Source organism: Ochotona princeps, chromosome 3, assembly GCF_030435755.1.
Source record: "Ochotona princeps isolate mOchPri1 chromosome 3, mOchPri1.hap1, whole genome shotgun sequence".
Classification (NCBI taxonomy): Eukaryota; Metazoa; Chordata; class Mammalia; order Lagomorpha; family Ochotonidae; genus Ochotona; species Ochotona princeps.
The window spans coordinates 2,898,254-2,913,102 of NC_080834.1; the positions used below are offsets into that span (position 1 = coordinate 2,898,254).

At 47.0% G+C, this 14,849-nt stretch overlaps 1 protein-coding gene and 1 long non-coding RNA gene across 2 annotated transcripts in view; one reads left to right on the plus strand and one right to left on the minus strand.

The window, feature by feature from the left end:
* Nucleotides 1-14,849, plus strand: part of GRK7 (G protein-coupled receptor kinase 7) — a 28,194-nt gene that overhangs the window by 1,881 nt on the left and 11,464 nt on the right. The window lies entirely within an intron of this gene.
* Nucleotides 3,773-14,849, minus strand: part of LOC131479778 (uncharacterized) — a 39,621-nt gene continuing 28,544 nt past the window's right edge. The window contains exon 4 of the long non-coding RNA XR_009245093.1: nucleotides 3,773-4,295. This is a non-coding gene — a long non-coding RNA (uncharacterized LOC131479778). The remainder of the gene's footprint in view (nucleotides 4,296-14,849) is intronic.

Sequence of the window (14,849 nt, forward strand, 5' to 3'; positions counted from 1 at the left end):
AGTCGAGGACTAGATGTGTTTTACCTTCCTGCTCTGTTCTACACTCCTGAGCCAGTTCTCTTCTGGATAGTGAGGGGGCTAGGTCCTAAAATTCCAGGATTCTTGAAGGTAATTTGCATCAAAAGTAAAATGTTGGGATGGGTGTTTGGTCTTGCAGTTAGGAAACCCCCGACCCGTATCCAAGTCCCTGGAGGAGACTCCCAGCTCTGGCACTGGACTCTGGCTTCCTGTTGACACAGACCTGGGACACAGTAGCAAATGGCCCAGGAACTGAGTTCCTGCCACTCACATAGGAGACTGATGTCGGACAAAGGTCAAGCTTGAAACAAAAATATGTAGATGAGAACATTGGCGGTTGATATTAGTTTTTTATCAGTTTGGTTTAAGCTGATTTGCAGAATATCCTTTGATTAAATAGAATTATGAAGACGCAACCATATTAAGTGAATAACCCAAAACCTCTAGAACTCCAATATTTATCACTGAGTTTCTGTACACAAGGGTGGTAAATTTCCCAGAAAACAAGGACACCCAACTGATTCTTAAATGTTCACATTAAACAGATTTTCATAGAGTTTTCAGCTTTGCAAGACACAGAGGACAATCAAGAAAGCGAGTGAGCAAGATGGTAGTGGCAAGTTTGGGAAACAGCAGGTGATTTCATGTAGCTATAATGTGAAAGAGGTTGACAAGATGCATGAAGAGGCATTGAGATGCTTTCTTGTAAGGAATAAGGGATCACTGAGTTTCAGCAGGAAAATGACATGATTAGATTTCACTTTTAAAAGACCAACATGGGGTGGGCATTGTGACATATTGTGTCAAGCTGACACCTGCATCCTGTATTGGAACACTAGTTCAAATCCCAGCTGCTCTGCTTCCAGCTCATTACTAAAGTGTCTGTGGAAGAAGGGGGCCCTGGAAAGACAGGAAGTAGGACAAGAGGCAGGAGGTGTGGTCTGGTCAAGGGAGCTGTGTCAATTAATGATGAGCCTCCTGACTATATGGAAAACCCAGATAGCAGTGGATTAAACAAGACAGTATTGGTTCAGCAGCTGCGGGATGATCAGATTCGTATCTTTGTACTGTCAGCTTTTTCCACGTGTTATAAAATTACTGCTGTATTCCCAGCTATCAGAACCACATTCCAGGTAGCCAAGAGGAGGAATGGTTGGGGGTAATGGGCATGTATACAGCAGATGAGTGTGCATACCTTAAAGGATCTTTCTCTGAAATTTCATCCAACAATTTCCACTTAGCTCTCATTGGCTAGGACTGTTATTTGGCCACCTTTTTCTGTAAGGGAAGTTGATCAGTGACAAGGGTTCATTTTTGGTGATTTGGTTTGGTTCAGTTTTGAAAAAGGTGGATCTAGTTAGTAATGAAAGGATGTTGAGCAGGTAGCCTCTCGACTTTAAGGAAAAGAGGGCTTGGGGGAAGAACAAAGTCAGACTGCAGAGGTTGAATAGATCTGGAAGTAGGTGGTGAGATGAGAGAAAAAGGGAGGCTGATGCCTTGTGAAGTCTGAGGGAGGAGAGGAGATTTGAAAGGCAGGCAGGCTAGAGCAGACTTAGACACTGTGTACGGCCAGCAGAGACGATGCTGCCTTTACAGGAAGGAAGGAGGAGAGTCTAACGAAGGACTGAAACCCCTAAACTGGCAGAGAGGAGGGACGGGCGCAAGGCCCACAATGTTTGCCTCTTTGGAACTTTCTAGGTGGGGAGCAGCAGGTCTGTGCCCACCCAAGCACAATTTCATGGCTTGCATTCATGTTGTGGCTTCTGAAAAGCCAAAACGTTCCTCCAAGTTTCCCAGTTACATGTTTCCTGTCAGTCATCACCCCTTCTCCACCTTGCTAGGGACTTAAGAGACATATGTCTGAATCCCTTATCAGCCTGCCCTGGCTCTGTTCTGGGCCCGGAGAATGGTTAAAGATAGTTCCTGCAGTGGCTTCTGCATTCAGCTCTCAGACCCCTATGGAACCAGAAGGAAACTGTGCGTGTTTCCCAGATGTTGCCCACCCAGACAGGTGACATGACCAGCATGGAAGCCACGGGCTGTCTTCCCTCTGCGTCCCTTCCTGTCTGGGGAACCCACACTTCTGCCTTTAGATAACGTGCTCTACCCAAGAAGTTTTCTGCTGCAGTCCCCAGCTCCCTAAGTGGATTTTCAGGTCTCTGTATTCATCACATACCATAAGGGAAATGAACCATGGCATGTGATATGGCATCTGTAACCAGGGGCATTATAGTAAAGGGCAAACATCTTATACAGCAGCTAAAACGCCTGTGGAGATGCTGCATTGAATGACGGATCCTGGCTCTACTTCTGCTGTCTGATTCCAACTGCCTAATAGTGCAAACCCTGCAGAGCATGCATGATGGTTCAGATAGCTGAGTTCCTACCCTTATAGGAAACCTGGATGAGATTCTAGGCACCTGGCTTTGGCCTGGTCCATACTCTTCTTTTGTAGGCATTAGGAAAATGAACCAGAAGATGAAGCCTCTCCTTCTCTCTCTCTCTCTTTCTCTCTCTCTGTCTGTGTGTCTTTTGCCTCTCAAATAAAGTAAATTTTAAAAAGAAATATTTAGGAAGACATTACATAAAAGAATTCCCATAAAACATCAGCAAGAAAGTGAAGCGCAAAAAGTCACTGCAATTGTGGAGGTGCAGAGCTACTTCCAACTTTGGAAGACTGGCTTGGCTACTCTCTTCCCATTCAGTGATTCAGTTTTGTGTAAATTGAGATTGCTGTTTGCAATCTGGCACAGTATACCAGGATAGTTGTACAGGTTCTGCAAGTAACAATTGCAAGAACAAGTCCTCTGTAGAAACTTCTGGACCTCCTCCTCATCACCAGGTGCCTACTGCAGCTCTAAGCATGGAGTCCACCTCTCAGGAAGGAGAAAGGAGCCAAGGCCACAGACTTCTACCTGTAGCCCATTGGCTGAGACCATGCCCTCCCCCCAGCTGTGTTTTAGAGGATGATTTGGAGACACAGAAATGAAATTAAGTATTGGTTGAGCTGCTAGTATCTGCCCCCATGGGGGGTGAAAAACAGAGTATTAGGAAATTGGACTCAGTGACTTTCCTCACAAGGACATAAAAATAGAGGATAATTGTTATAATTAGAAGTTTAAGATGACAATCCTGCCTCTCGGCTTCCCCCTCCAAAAAAACCCAAATAAACCTCTTGCCCTTGTATAATGTCCTCCTTTTGAGTGTGAGTGGGATCTAAATAAGATAAAACTTCCATGATCATTACATGAACAGACCAAAGGGATTGTGAAGATGTAATTAAGGCCACTAATCAGTTGACCTTGAGCTAATCAATAGATTATCTGGTCAGGCCTCTGGCCTAATTCCATGAATGCTTTCAATGGGGATACAAAGGTCAGAGATTGCAGAAGGCAGAAATGTAAAATGCCAAAGGGCTTTCATGCATAGTTGCTTGGTATGAAAATAAAGGGGGCTGTGTGTCCAAGAAAACAGGTGGTCTCTAGGAGTTTGGAGCTGCCCCCGCACTTAGCCAGCCAGGAAGCAGGTGCTATAGCCCTACAACCACAGTAATCTGAATAGTGTTGTCACCATGGGAGCTTGGAAGAGTCCCCTGGACTCCAGATGAGAGTGCATGCAGCTGACCAATCTCTTACCTTCAGTCTTGTGAGGCTCTAACAGTATAGTCCCACCTTACTGTGCCCAATGTTCTGACCTACAGAACAGGAGTCAATAAATGGGTGTTGTCTTAAACTGTGCGGTTAGTGGTCATTTGAGATTTTTGAATAGGAGAGTGGCAGGATAGGAGTGATCCTTCAGGAAGATGGCTCTGATTCTGTGGAACAGGACTCCAAAGAGTGGGGGCAGGGTAGGAAGAGGACCCACTAAAGAGCTGCTGGGATGTCCCACTAGTAAAGTAATCAGGACACGAGGTCACACATAAGGCTTTGAATGTCCCTGGCCATTCACCTGGGCTCCTTCAAGCACCAAAGCTTTCTCTATTCTCTTAAAACATAGTGACTGTCTGTGGAGGCTTGAATGGTATACAGCCACTCCTAGAGTAGAGTTGCTCCTGGTCCATGGGACCCTATTGCTTCTCCTAGTGTTCCAGAACTCAGGGAGGCACTTCAAGGAATGGCTTCATCCCAGTGTGTGGGAGATGAGGCAGAAAGGCGAGGGGCATGCTGGTTCCTGGTTCCACTTTGCCATGGCTCACAGCATCCACCTCTTGGGCATCTTCAAGCTCTATGATTTCATGAGTCTATGCAGCAGTCTGTGGGATACTAGGGCAAAAATATCTGTAAAAGAAGAGCATAGAAGTTTCTCTAGGTTCAACGGACTTGCTGTTGGTCAGGGTTCCTACAAGATAAAATTATCTCATTTAGGAAGATGCAGTCAATGGTTTCTCTGACTTAAGCAGCCCAGTGGCTAGGCCTGTGCTGAAGGTCTTTGTCTGTTTCCCATTGCAGCTCTTCTCTGTCAGCTCCACCCTCGGGCTCACAGCGGTCCACCAATTGTTCCTACACATCCTACCCACTAGAAAGCCTCCCACAGAGAGAAAGCACTTCTATAGAAATGGATCCATCAAAATTCCCAGATCATGTGCCCAACGCCAACTAAGCCTGAGACAAGATTGTTGTCCTAGAGCCAGTCAGAGGCTGTTCCCCCTCCCTCCCTCCACATCTCGTGGACTGAGAGAATAGGAAATGTGGCCGATATACTAAAAATCAGAATGCAAAGGGGGCAAAAATGATGGGTGCCTCTAATAATCACTATTATCTCTGTGACTGGAAATGTTTAGAAATCTCTGACCCCCTTAGCCAAAAGATGATGGGATCTAGAACTACTAAAAGTATTCTGTAAATGAGCTTCATTTTATAGGTAGGGAGAATGAGACTTAGCTTAAGTTCTGCATTTAAAGTCACACCACTAAGTCAGTGATGTGAGTCCAACTGCATCCGACTCAAAAGCACTTACAGTTTGGGCGCCACCCTTCTGAGGGATGCACAAGGCAGCACAGGGCCTATAATGTTTCCTGATATCAAAGTAGAAAAATCTCCATCCAGTTCAAACTCAAACCCAAGTGCATAGGATGACATTAACATGTTAGCCCTCTCTGGTCACCACAGACCCCATTTGAGTCCCTGACAGGAAGATTCCAAAAAAGGAACTCCTCTCCAGCAGCCCAGGGAATGCTGGTGACCTGTCTCTAATAGACAGCCTCCCATACACAAGCGTCACTGTAACTACCGCTGGGACAGGCCACCATTCACATGCACTGTTAATAAATGCAGTTAAGTACAGAGATGGAGCTCTCAGTGATGGGGTTGTATTTTGAGAAATAGATCTAGAAAGCTCATCATTGCACAAACTCCCTGGGGCACATGTGCTTACAGAACTAAGATGCCCAACATCACGAGGCAACATAACCTTATGGGACCACTGTTGTCATGGGATCCTTCACCAAAATGCCGTGACTTGGTGCAGGATGGGGCTGTCTGTGTCAGCTGACATCTGTGGTCACACAAATTCACTTACTTCTTTAAAATTTTTATATATTTCTTTATTTTTGAGAGATACACAGATATCTTCTTTTTTTTTTTTTTTTTTTTATCTTACCCTAAGTGCCCACAACATCCAGGACTAGGCCAGGCTGAAGCTGGGAGCCAAGAACTCATCCAGGTCTCCCATGCAGATGGCAGGGACCCAAGGACTTGAGCCATCCTCATCTGTTGCCTCGGGTGCACATTAACAGGAAGCTGGATCAGAATCGGAAGGAAATTCAGACACCCCTATTTGTGATGCAGGTACTCCAGGTTGCAGTTTACCCTGCTGTGCCACAATGCCTGCCACTCCGATTATTTTTTAGGAGTCTCCAGGTATATAACAGGAACATTGGGCGACATGCTAGGACTTTTCAAATTCAGCATTCTTTGGAAAACCATGACCTTCCGATTTTATGAATCTCAAAAATTTGCTACTTACTTTTTCAGGAATGAGGGTGATGTTGGAACAGTGACCCAAAGGCTTATCTCATATTTAATCACTTTGTTCTGTCTTGAAACCTGTGACACTCGTCACATGGGACCTCCTTATTCAAATATTGGTTAAAGAAAAAAAAAAAAAAACCTTTCTCCTTCTGGGCTTTTATTTTTTCACCAATCATGGTGGGCTTTTTTGGCTACTTTTTGTCATACTTTCTGAGGCTAACAGATCCCAGGGGAGTTAATAGGGACCCTGCTGGGCACCCATGCCCTAGGAGAGGGCTTAAAGTAACATTAGCTGACCCCACGTCCAGACTCCCACAGGGGTTGAAGATAACAGCAAGTCATTGTGGGATGCAGACCACTGAGACCCCATCCCTGGGAGGCTGGCGGGTGGCCAAGGTGAGGCTATGCTGAGCCGAGGTTCAAGGCCACAATACATGTTCCACCATCTCCTTAAACACCACTTAAGTGGCACAGATTCAAAAATGCATGCTTACGAATGTCAAGACAGCCTCTGCACAGCAGTACATCCCATGGTACAGATGTTTCTGAGCAGCTGGGAGACGGAAGTTAAGAACCTGAAGAGGGCCTAAGTCAAACACTTCAGAATGTACTAGAAGAGGTAGGGAAGGACACTCCAGCCAGGAGAACAGCCAGGACAAGGATCGTGGTGCTCAAAGCAACTGAGAAGGAGCCAGGAAATGAAATGCACCTGGTGAGAGAATATGCAGGCTGTAGAGAGTAGAGGGCGAGTTTGGTCAGGCACTGGACCAAACCTGACACTTCCCCAGTCAGGACTGCAAGCAAGATCCCCCAGTATTACCATGTGTGCCTTGCAGGTTTGCCAAAGGCACCCTCAGTTGAGGACATCTGACTCTGGCTAATCCCTGTGCCTGGCCTGCTCTTCTTCCTCTGCGCCTGTCACCTCCAACTTGTCCTTGAAATCTCGACTTGGTTGTCATTTCCTCCCAGAATTCCTTGGTGGTCTTATAATCCTTCCCCTGCCCCCTTCTGCCCCATATTTCCTGGTCAGTCTGGGTGACCCTCTCACATAGCCAACCCGCATGTCCCCAGTTACATTTGTATTTTCACTGCCCACCTCTTTGTTGGCCTCTTCCATCTCTCCTGGGGCTTCATGAATTCAGGGGTGTCTTTGCCTAGTTCCTTGTTATGAACACACCACACCCAATAAATCATCCTCTTAACCCTGAATCCAAGCCATCACAGAATCCCGTTCATTCTGCATCTTCCCTCAAATCCACCCATCATGCTCCATCTTCATGGGGCCCCTCTGTGACCCAAGCTGCCACCATCTTACCTGGATTACAAAGACCACAATCCTTCTAAATCCCCTCTAATCTGTTCTCACTGCAGCTGGGGTAATCATTTCAAAACAAATTTGCCCCCAGCAATGCCCCCAGCACCAGAAGAACTGGCTCACAGTATGTGCAGTGCCCATGGACCTGGGTGAAGGCCTAAAAGTGCATGGGGCTCTGCAGCCACCCCATGTAGTGTTCCTACAGGGTAGGAGACATGACAACAGATGCAACTGGAGAGTCCAGCAGACACCAGTTCCCAAGGGCTGGAGGAGTTTGACAAGGGCATTGTACCCACTACCAGTGGTTCTGGGGGAGCCATGCAGGGAAATGATCAATCAAAAAAAGGAGTTGGAAGGACAATCAAAAAGAGAGAAAGGGGAAGGAGATGGGTAGGCATTTGGCCTAGCAATGAAGACACTGGTTAAAACACCTGGATCCCAAACAGGAGCACCTGGGTTTGCTACCTAGTTCAGCTCCTGGCTGCAGTATCCTGCTAATGTGGATCCTGGTAATGACTCTAGTTATTGCATCCCTGTCACGTGGATGGTTGTCTTAGATTGAGTTTGCAGCACCCAGGCATTTGGAGAGAGTGGGCCAGAGGATGTATCAATCTGCTCCTGTTTCTTCATCTTTTTGCATCTCAAAGAAATACATGAAGAAATATATTGTAGAAAGTAGTGGTATATTGTAGAGGGAAAGGGTTTGGGGAGGGGGGAATCCCAGTGCCTATAAAACTGTGTCACATAAAGCAATGTGATCAATTAAAAAAAAGTCTAAAAAAAAAATAGTATATTGTAGAAAGAGTATGGGAGCTGAGTGGGCAGCCACATTGTTCAATGGATTAATGTAAGGAGAGACTGAGTTGGAAGTTCTGGAGGCTGTGGTCACAGGGGAGCTGGCCAGTTCATAACAAGGAACTAGGCAAAGAAACCCCTGAATTCCTGAAGCCCCAGGAGAGATGGAAGAGGCCAACAAAGAGGTGGGCAGTGAAAATACAAATGTAACTGGGGACATGCGGGTTGGCTATGTGAGAGGGTCACCCAGACTGACCAGGAAATATGGGGCAGAAGGGGGAAGGAAAGGATCACAAGATCACCCAGGCACTAAAATGGTCCCAGGTACCAAATAAAATGGCAGCATCATTGAATTTGCTATTGATATAAGTTGGAAACTCAGAGCATCCATGTCCATTTAAATCACGAGTAATTGATAAAATGTGGTTCCCAGGGACAAGGAAGTAGGAGCTTAAGTGTTCAGAGCCCAGTTTTGCTACTCAACTGGCTGCTGAACCCTCACATGATTGCCAGGCTGCAGGGAGGGTGGGGCCTGCAGTTCAGTCCATGCTATCTGCCCCCAGCGACTCTGCGCATGTCTGTCAGGCTGGACACCATCCTGCACCTGACCGCAGGAGCAGGGAGGCCTCTTCCCTGAGCCTGGCTAATACCACCTGCCTCTTAAGACAGATGAGAAGATTAAGAAATAAGGTAGATAATGTCTGGCCAAGGGTGGCTGGCCACTTGGGAATCAGTCAGGCAGCTGAGTGCCAGACCTTCTTGCAAGTCCTTCTGCTTCTCCTGACAGGTTCTGTGGGTACCCAGGCGGCCGTTGCAGCTGGGCTGTGGCACAAAGAGCCCTCAGAATCCAGGGCTGTAGCCAGGCAGGCTTGGGTGAACCCACCTGCTACCTCCCAGCCACAGGGCTTCTCCCCAGAGGGGGAGGTTTTAATCCAAGCACCTTAGAGGCACCCTGGCAAACAGGTTTGAGCTTGCTGTTTCACAGCCCATGAAACTTCTGGGGAATGCATCGGGCGCCAGAATTCCAATTACTGATCCCTGACAACCTGCCAGGTCCTTTGGATTGGCACAAGTTTTCATGACTTCTGTGGTTTTCTTCTTGTATAACTGCCCTGCCTGGGTCACCCAGCACCTGCAATGGTGACCACAGTCACTGACATGAGAGCCTGTTGTGTGCCAGGCTTTGGGGAGAAGGCATCTATTCTGTGTCCTCGCCGTAGTCTTCATCCGAATCCCATGACAGAAGCATTGCTGAGGCACAGAGATGTTGAGTCACTGGCTGAGAGTGACCAGCTAAATCCCTGGTAGAGCTGGGATGCATTTGGCTCTAAACTACGGGACTGCAGAAAGCCCCTCCTTGGGACACACCAACCCCTCCCACACACACACACACACACACACACACACACACACACTGCAATACTTGCTGAAACAGGTGCTTTTGCAGGGGTCACGCAGGGCAGGAAGCCCCTGGGTGAGGAAGCCATCAGCCAGGAGCCAGAGGCACTTTCTCCTCACTTTCAGGCTGGTTCTGGGAGCACTTGCACCAGGCGGGCTGGGTGGAGCCTGGGGCTGAGTCCCCTGGGGTCGTAGCGTCGCATTCCTCCGAGGTCTGCAAAGGCCACCGCTTAAAGGCACAGAGGAGCAGCTGGGAACAAGAACAAAGCGGCCAGGCCCCCCTCGGAGGAAGGAAGGAGGGAGCCCCAGGAAACAGCTGATAGCGCTAAGCTCAGCTTGTTTTTTTCCTCTGCTCAACAGTTCTCCTGCCACGGCAAACAAAAGATGTACATTGTGATTCCCTTTTCTGTTTGGATTGTGCTGTCCACTGGATCTGGCTTGTGAAGAAGCATCCGCAGGCGGTTTCTGGCTCCGCCGGCCGCGTTCATGGGCTGGTGCTGCTGCTGCTTTCCTGTTTCCTCCTCCTGGAAGGTCTGGGCCTGCAGAAACAACCTGGCCTGGTCACTCCAGGGTTCCGACATGGACATTTGTCTTGAGAATGGAGGTTATAATGCCAGTTTCTAAGATGTGTCGGAACAGGTGGCTTACACCTGACATTGGGTTTGGAAGGACACACACACACATTTTTTGTGATTGTGAAAAACCTAGAATGTGCACTGTGCCCCCATCCCAGCTCCCTGAAAGGCCCCTTTCTGTCCTCCCAAAGGCAACAACGCAGTCTACTTCTATCCAGAGAGAGCCACACTGGCCCAACCTGGTCCCTGACACTTAGCTCCCATGGGGGTCAATGTGAGCCAGTGTCCCGAGGCCAGCACAGTCAGCAAAGCGGGGACAAGTCCCCACAGGTGTGGGTCTTTAATCCCTAACAGTGTATGCCTTCCTGGCCATCTGGACACCTGTAGATGACAGGTGGCCCTTGATGGGAAATGGCGGGTGGGTGGAGGAGAATGAGAGAGAGAGAGAGAGAGAGAGAGAGAGAGAGAGAGAGAGAGAGAGAGACTAGCAATCCTTTGAGATTACTGTGCCACCCAGGAGACGTTTGGGGAGGGGTTTGGAGGTAGCCAGGTTTCCTCCAGCCTTAGGGGGTCAGATGCTTGCTGCAATGCAATGCTTGGGCATGTTTTGTTTTGCCTGGCTGGGGTGTTTACACGGTGTCTCCCAAGGATAGTATAAAACCCAAAGGAAAACAAAAGGAGGCAAGAAGTTAAAACAGGCAAAAGCACCCTCCACCAGGGCCTGCTGTTGCTGCGCGTGGCTGCTCCCTGGTCACCTGCCTGGCCCGTTTTGATGCTGCTGCAGTGGAGGCAAGGAGTTAACCCGAGCAGGGAGAGGTCGGCGCGGCTGGCCCCTGCCCCATGCTGCTTGGCGTGCTCTCCTCCCAGCCCACTTGGAGGAGGCAGTTCACAGGCAGAAGACAAATGGCAAAAAGGGCAGGCAATTAATTTTTTCAGCTGGAGGCTGCGATGGAATGTGGGTGCTTAGCCCAGGCTTGCGCCTCGAATGCCTCTCTCTGCAGTGAAATCCCTCTACTCTCCAAGGAGGTGGACCCCTTCCCAGTCCTACTGCTGCAGATATTTTCTGACTTTAGAATCATGATGAGGTGGTCCTGAGAAGCGTTTGGCATGAACCTGAAGATGCTTTTTCTGCCCCGCGCCCCGCTGCCCGCCGCCCGCCGCCATGGGGGCAGGAATCCATGGTCAATTCTGTGTTTACTCTCTTGGAGAGGTCTGTGAGGGAGAGGATCCCGGAGTCTGGCTCCAGGGGTTGGTTCCGCCTCTCAGAAGCTCCTGTGATGTGGAGCAGCTGGACCAGCCCAATGAGTCTGGCTAGAGAAAGAATGGAAAATTCATTGGTAAAAAGAGAAGAGAAGCAAATGAGAATGGACCAAGACCAAGGACTTGCAGATGGGGTGAAGGAAGAAACCTAAGGAGGAAAAAAGAAGTCCTTAAACGAACTTGGAAGGATAAGAAAAAGCCATCTCATCTGCTTCCATAAGTGCAATATAATCCAGTGGCTAGGAGTGCAGGCCTGGGGTGGACGATTGGCCCATATGTCTCATATGTCCCGTATTGACGTACATAAGTTCGTGACTCCAGCTCACCACTAATGCAGACATTAGGAAGCAGTAGTGACGGCTCCAATTATTGGGTCCAGACACTTATACTGAGTACCAGGGAGGCTTAATCTGAGCTCCTGGTTCCTTGTTTGGGTCCAGCTCGAGCTTTGCAGGCATTTGGGGAGTCAGAGAATAGGATTGCTCATTTATTCTCTCCTGCTCGTTCAATAAATAAATAAAAATTAAAAACAACCAATGCAAACCTGAGTGTGAAATCTTGAGTAAGTGACCTTGGCAAGATTTAACCTCTCTGTGGTTCAATTTTCTTATTTGCAAAATGAGAGATAAAAAAGTCTCCATCTCAGGTTTTTATATTCATATAAAACCTCTTAGATAATATTTAATCTCATCTACTGTCATTTCCAATTTTTCTCTCAGCATGTGTCTCATAACTGCCTGTGCTAAGGTACATTGTCCGCTTGTCCCTGCAACCTTTGACTGAACAAGTGTTTATTCCTCATGAGGAATATCAGTTCTTAATGTCACTCACTTTTGAAATGCACTCACTGGAAGTCAGCACACGCAGGGGGAAAACACGCAGTGTGTAAAGATTCCTAGGGAACTAGAAGTTGTGTGATTGGGGCAGCCTGGGCAAAGGGATGCTAGAGAGATGGATGCAGTGAAAGACGCTGTAATATTGATCATTGCTAAAGCCAAATGTAAGGCATGTTGAGTTTATTATTCTCATCTTTCCTCTTTTGTATGCATCTGAGTTTTCCCATAAAAAAATGCTTTTTTTCCAAAACCTTACAAGAGTTAGAGGGAAAAAACAGAAGTGATTTGCTGTCTCAAAAAAATTTAAGACACAGAGGTAGAAAATACGAGTGAAAGATAAGAAGTATGAAAGAGAAGTTCAGTGTTTCCAAAAAAGGGCAAGGAAAACACAATCTATGAAGCAGATGAGAACTTTTCCCCCAAGGCTTAATTGCAGTGCCTGGGTTGAGGGGCCAGCTAGTGCCCCAGGGTGAGCAGAGGCCCTCACCACCATCACCCCTGAGAAATCTGGAAACAGTGGTGTTGGGGCCCATTCCCCATATGCTCTCTGGACCCCTCTTGTTACCAGAATGGCCCGGTGGGTTCTTTCCTCAAGTTATCATAGACATAAAAAGCCGGGAATCTGTTGCAGACAGAAAAGGTTATTTGCGAAGGGACCAGGTGAGCAGGGAAAGGAGAGGGAAGCCAGGAGGTGGGGTACTTCTTGAAAGCGGGGAGGGAAAGAGACACCAAAGGTCTGAGGAAGGGTCTTGGGGTTTTAAGCATTTCCTGACCCCACCTTGCTGGGTCACCTTCTTTCTTCTCCTGTTCGCTCCCGTTCCCAACTGAACAACTGTTTTTCTGTCTTCTATTGCTATGCAATTGCCTGCTTCGAATATTTCACTTAAGTGTAATTCTATAGTACGTGCAGAATCATGACCGGCTTCTTCGCTTATCCACAATAAGTTCCAGTTTCATACATGTTGTAGCACAGAACAGTACTTCATTCCTGAGTATAGCCAAACAGCGCTCCATGTGCATCATTCACATTTTATTAGACTTGCTTTATCCCTTTCACTTAATCCTTTATGTATTTTCAATTAAGCTCATTTTTCCCTTTGAACCAAGCCTCAGCAGTTTCAGCTGACACCCTCTCAAGAATGCCCACCTCCCACAGCGACCTGGCTGCAAAGAAAGCTGCGAGAGAGCATCTTCAGCCATCTGGCCTCTACAGTGAAGAGGAGAAAGAAAAAGGAGAGTAGAAATGGGTTTCGCAACCTGGACACCGAGTTTCCCAGTCTGCTCTGTATCTACCCACTACCACCCTCATTGCATCCCACAGGCTGTGTAATCCAGAAATACCACACTCCTTGCAGTTTCCTGACCCCCCCATGCCAATGTGTCCTGACCACAGCCTTTGCAGGTACTTACTACCTGAACAAGCTGTACAATAACTGGGATAAGAGTTGTCCCTCACTAACTGAATTCAGCTGTGGCTCCTCCATGAGTATTCCCAACACGAACACACATGCGCGTTCACACACACACATCCTCTGGCCTTCCTGCTTTCGAGTTAACCTTTTGACCTGTCTCCAACTGACTGTGAATCCCCAAGGGCAAGACCAGGCTGTGAACTTCTTCATGTTCCTGGAACTCATTAAAGGGCGCGACTGAATAGATGTTTACTGGATGGCAAATGGAAAAACATCTAGTCACCATCTTTTCTGTTGTTTATTTAACCTTAGTTGGTTATGCACTCAGTGGGGCTCTGTGGTAAGTGCCTAGGTTTGGATACAAAGATGAGTATGACTATATCGTGAGCCTCCCAGGCGCCCACACAATCCTAGTGTCTCGACAAATGTAAAAACTGGACGAGACACCAGTATGACAGATGTAAACCAGCACTGTCCCAGGAAAACAGGAATATACAGTCACCTAAATTATATACCACCTCCTCTGAAAACAGCAGAGCTCTGCTGACTCATGGATAACCCCTTCCAGAATACTTTTGCACAGGCCAGCTATTCTGGATCTTTTTTTTTTGCCATTCTTACTATGTGTGTAGAAGTGACCCATGAAATTTCATAATCCACAAGCATTTCGTATATACTATGCACAGAAAAAAACAGAATGACTTCATGAGCAGCTAACCACTTTAAACTTTTCTTGAAATATTGAAATGCACAGTTGCAACCAGGGTGCAATGACCATTCCATACAAAATGTTTGACGGCAGACTCTGCTTTGTCTTCTGCACTCACAAACTGTTGCGTTTCTACAGCTTGTGTCTATTATGAACAATGGGACTGGGTAAATCTCAAAATAAGTTCCTTTCCCTGCCTTCTGAGTCATTTCTTTGAGGCACATATGTCAAAGTGAACCAACTCCGTTGATGGACAGGAACAGTTTGATTTCTGTTGTTTTATTATTATTATTACTTTCCTAGAAATCTGAGTTAATTTATCAAATACATGTGTTTCTTTTTCCACATCTCTGGCCATAGTTTGGGGGATCAGTTTTAGGCACAAACAGAAGCTTATGGTCACTTTAGAATGCTCTTTGTTTGCAGTTTTAATTGTCATAAAGAGTTATTTACTGTGCTTTTACCAAAAACCTATTCATTTGGTAGAAATATATTGTAATGCAATGTATACTTTATAATAGCAAGGTATGTTTTAGTAATCATTAGATATTTATTGAGTAAA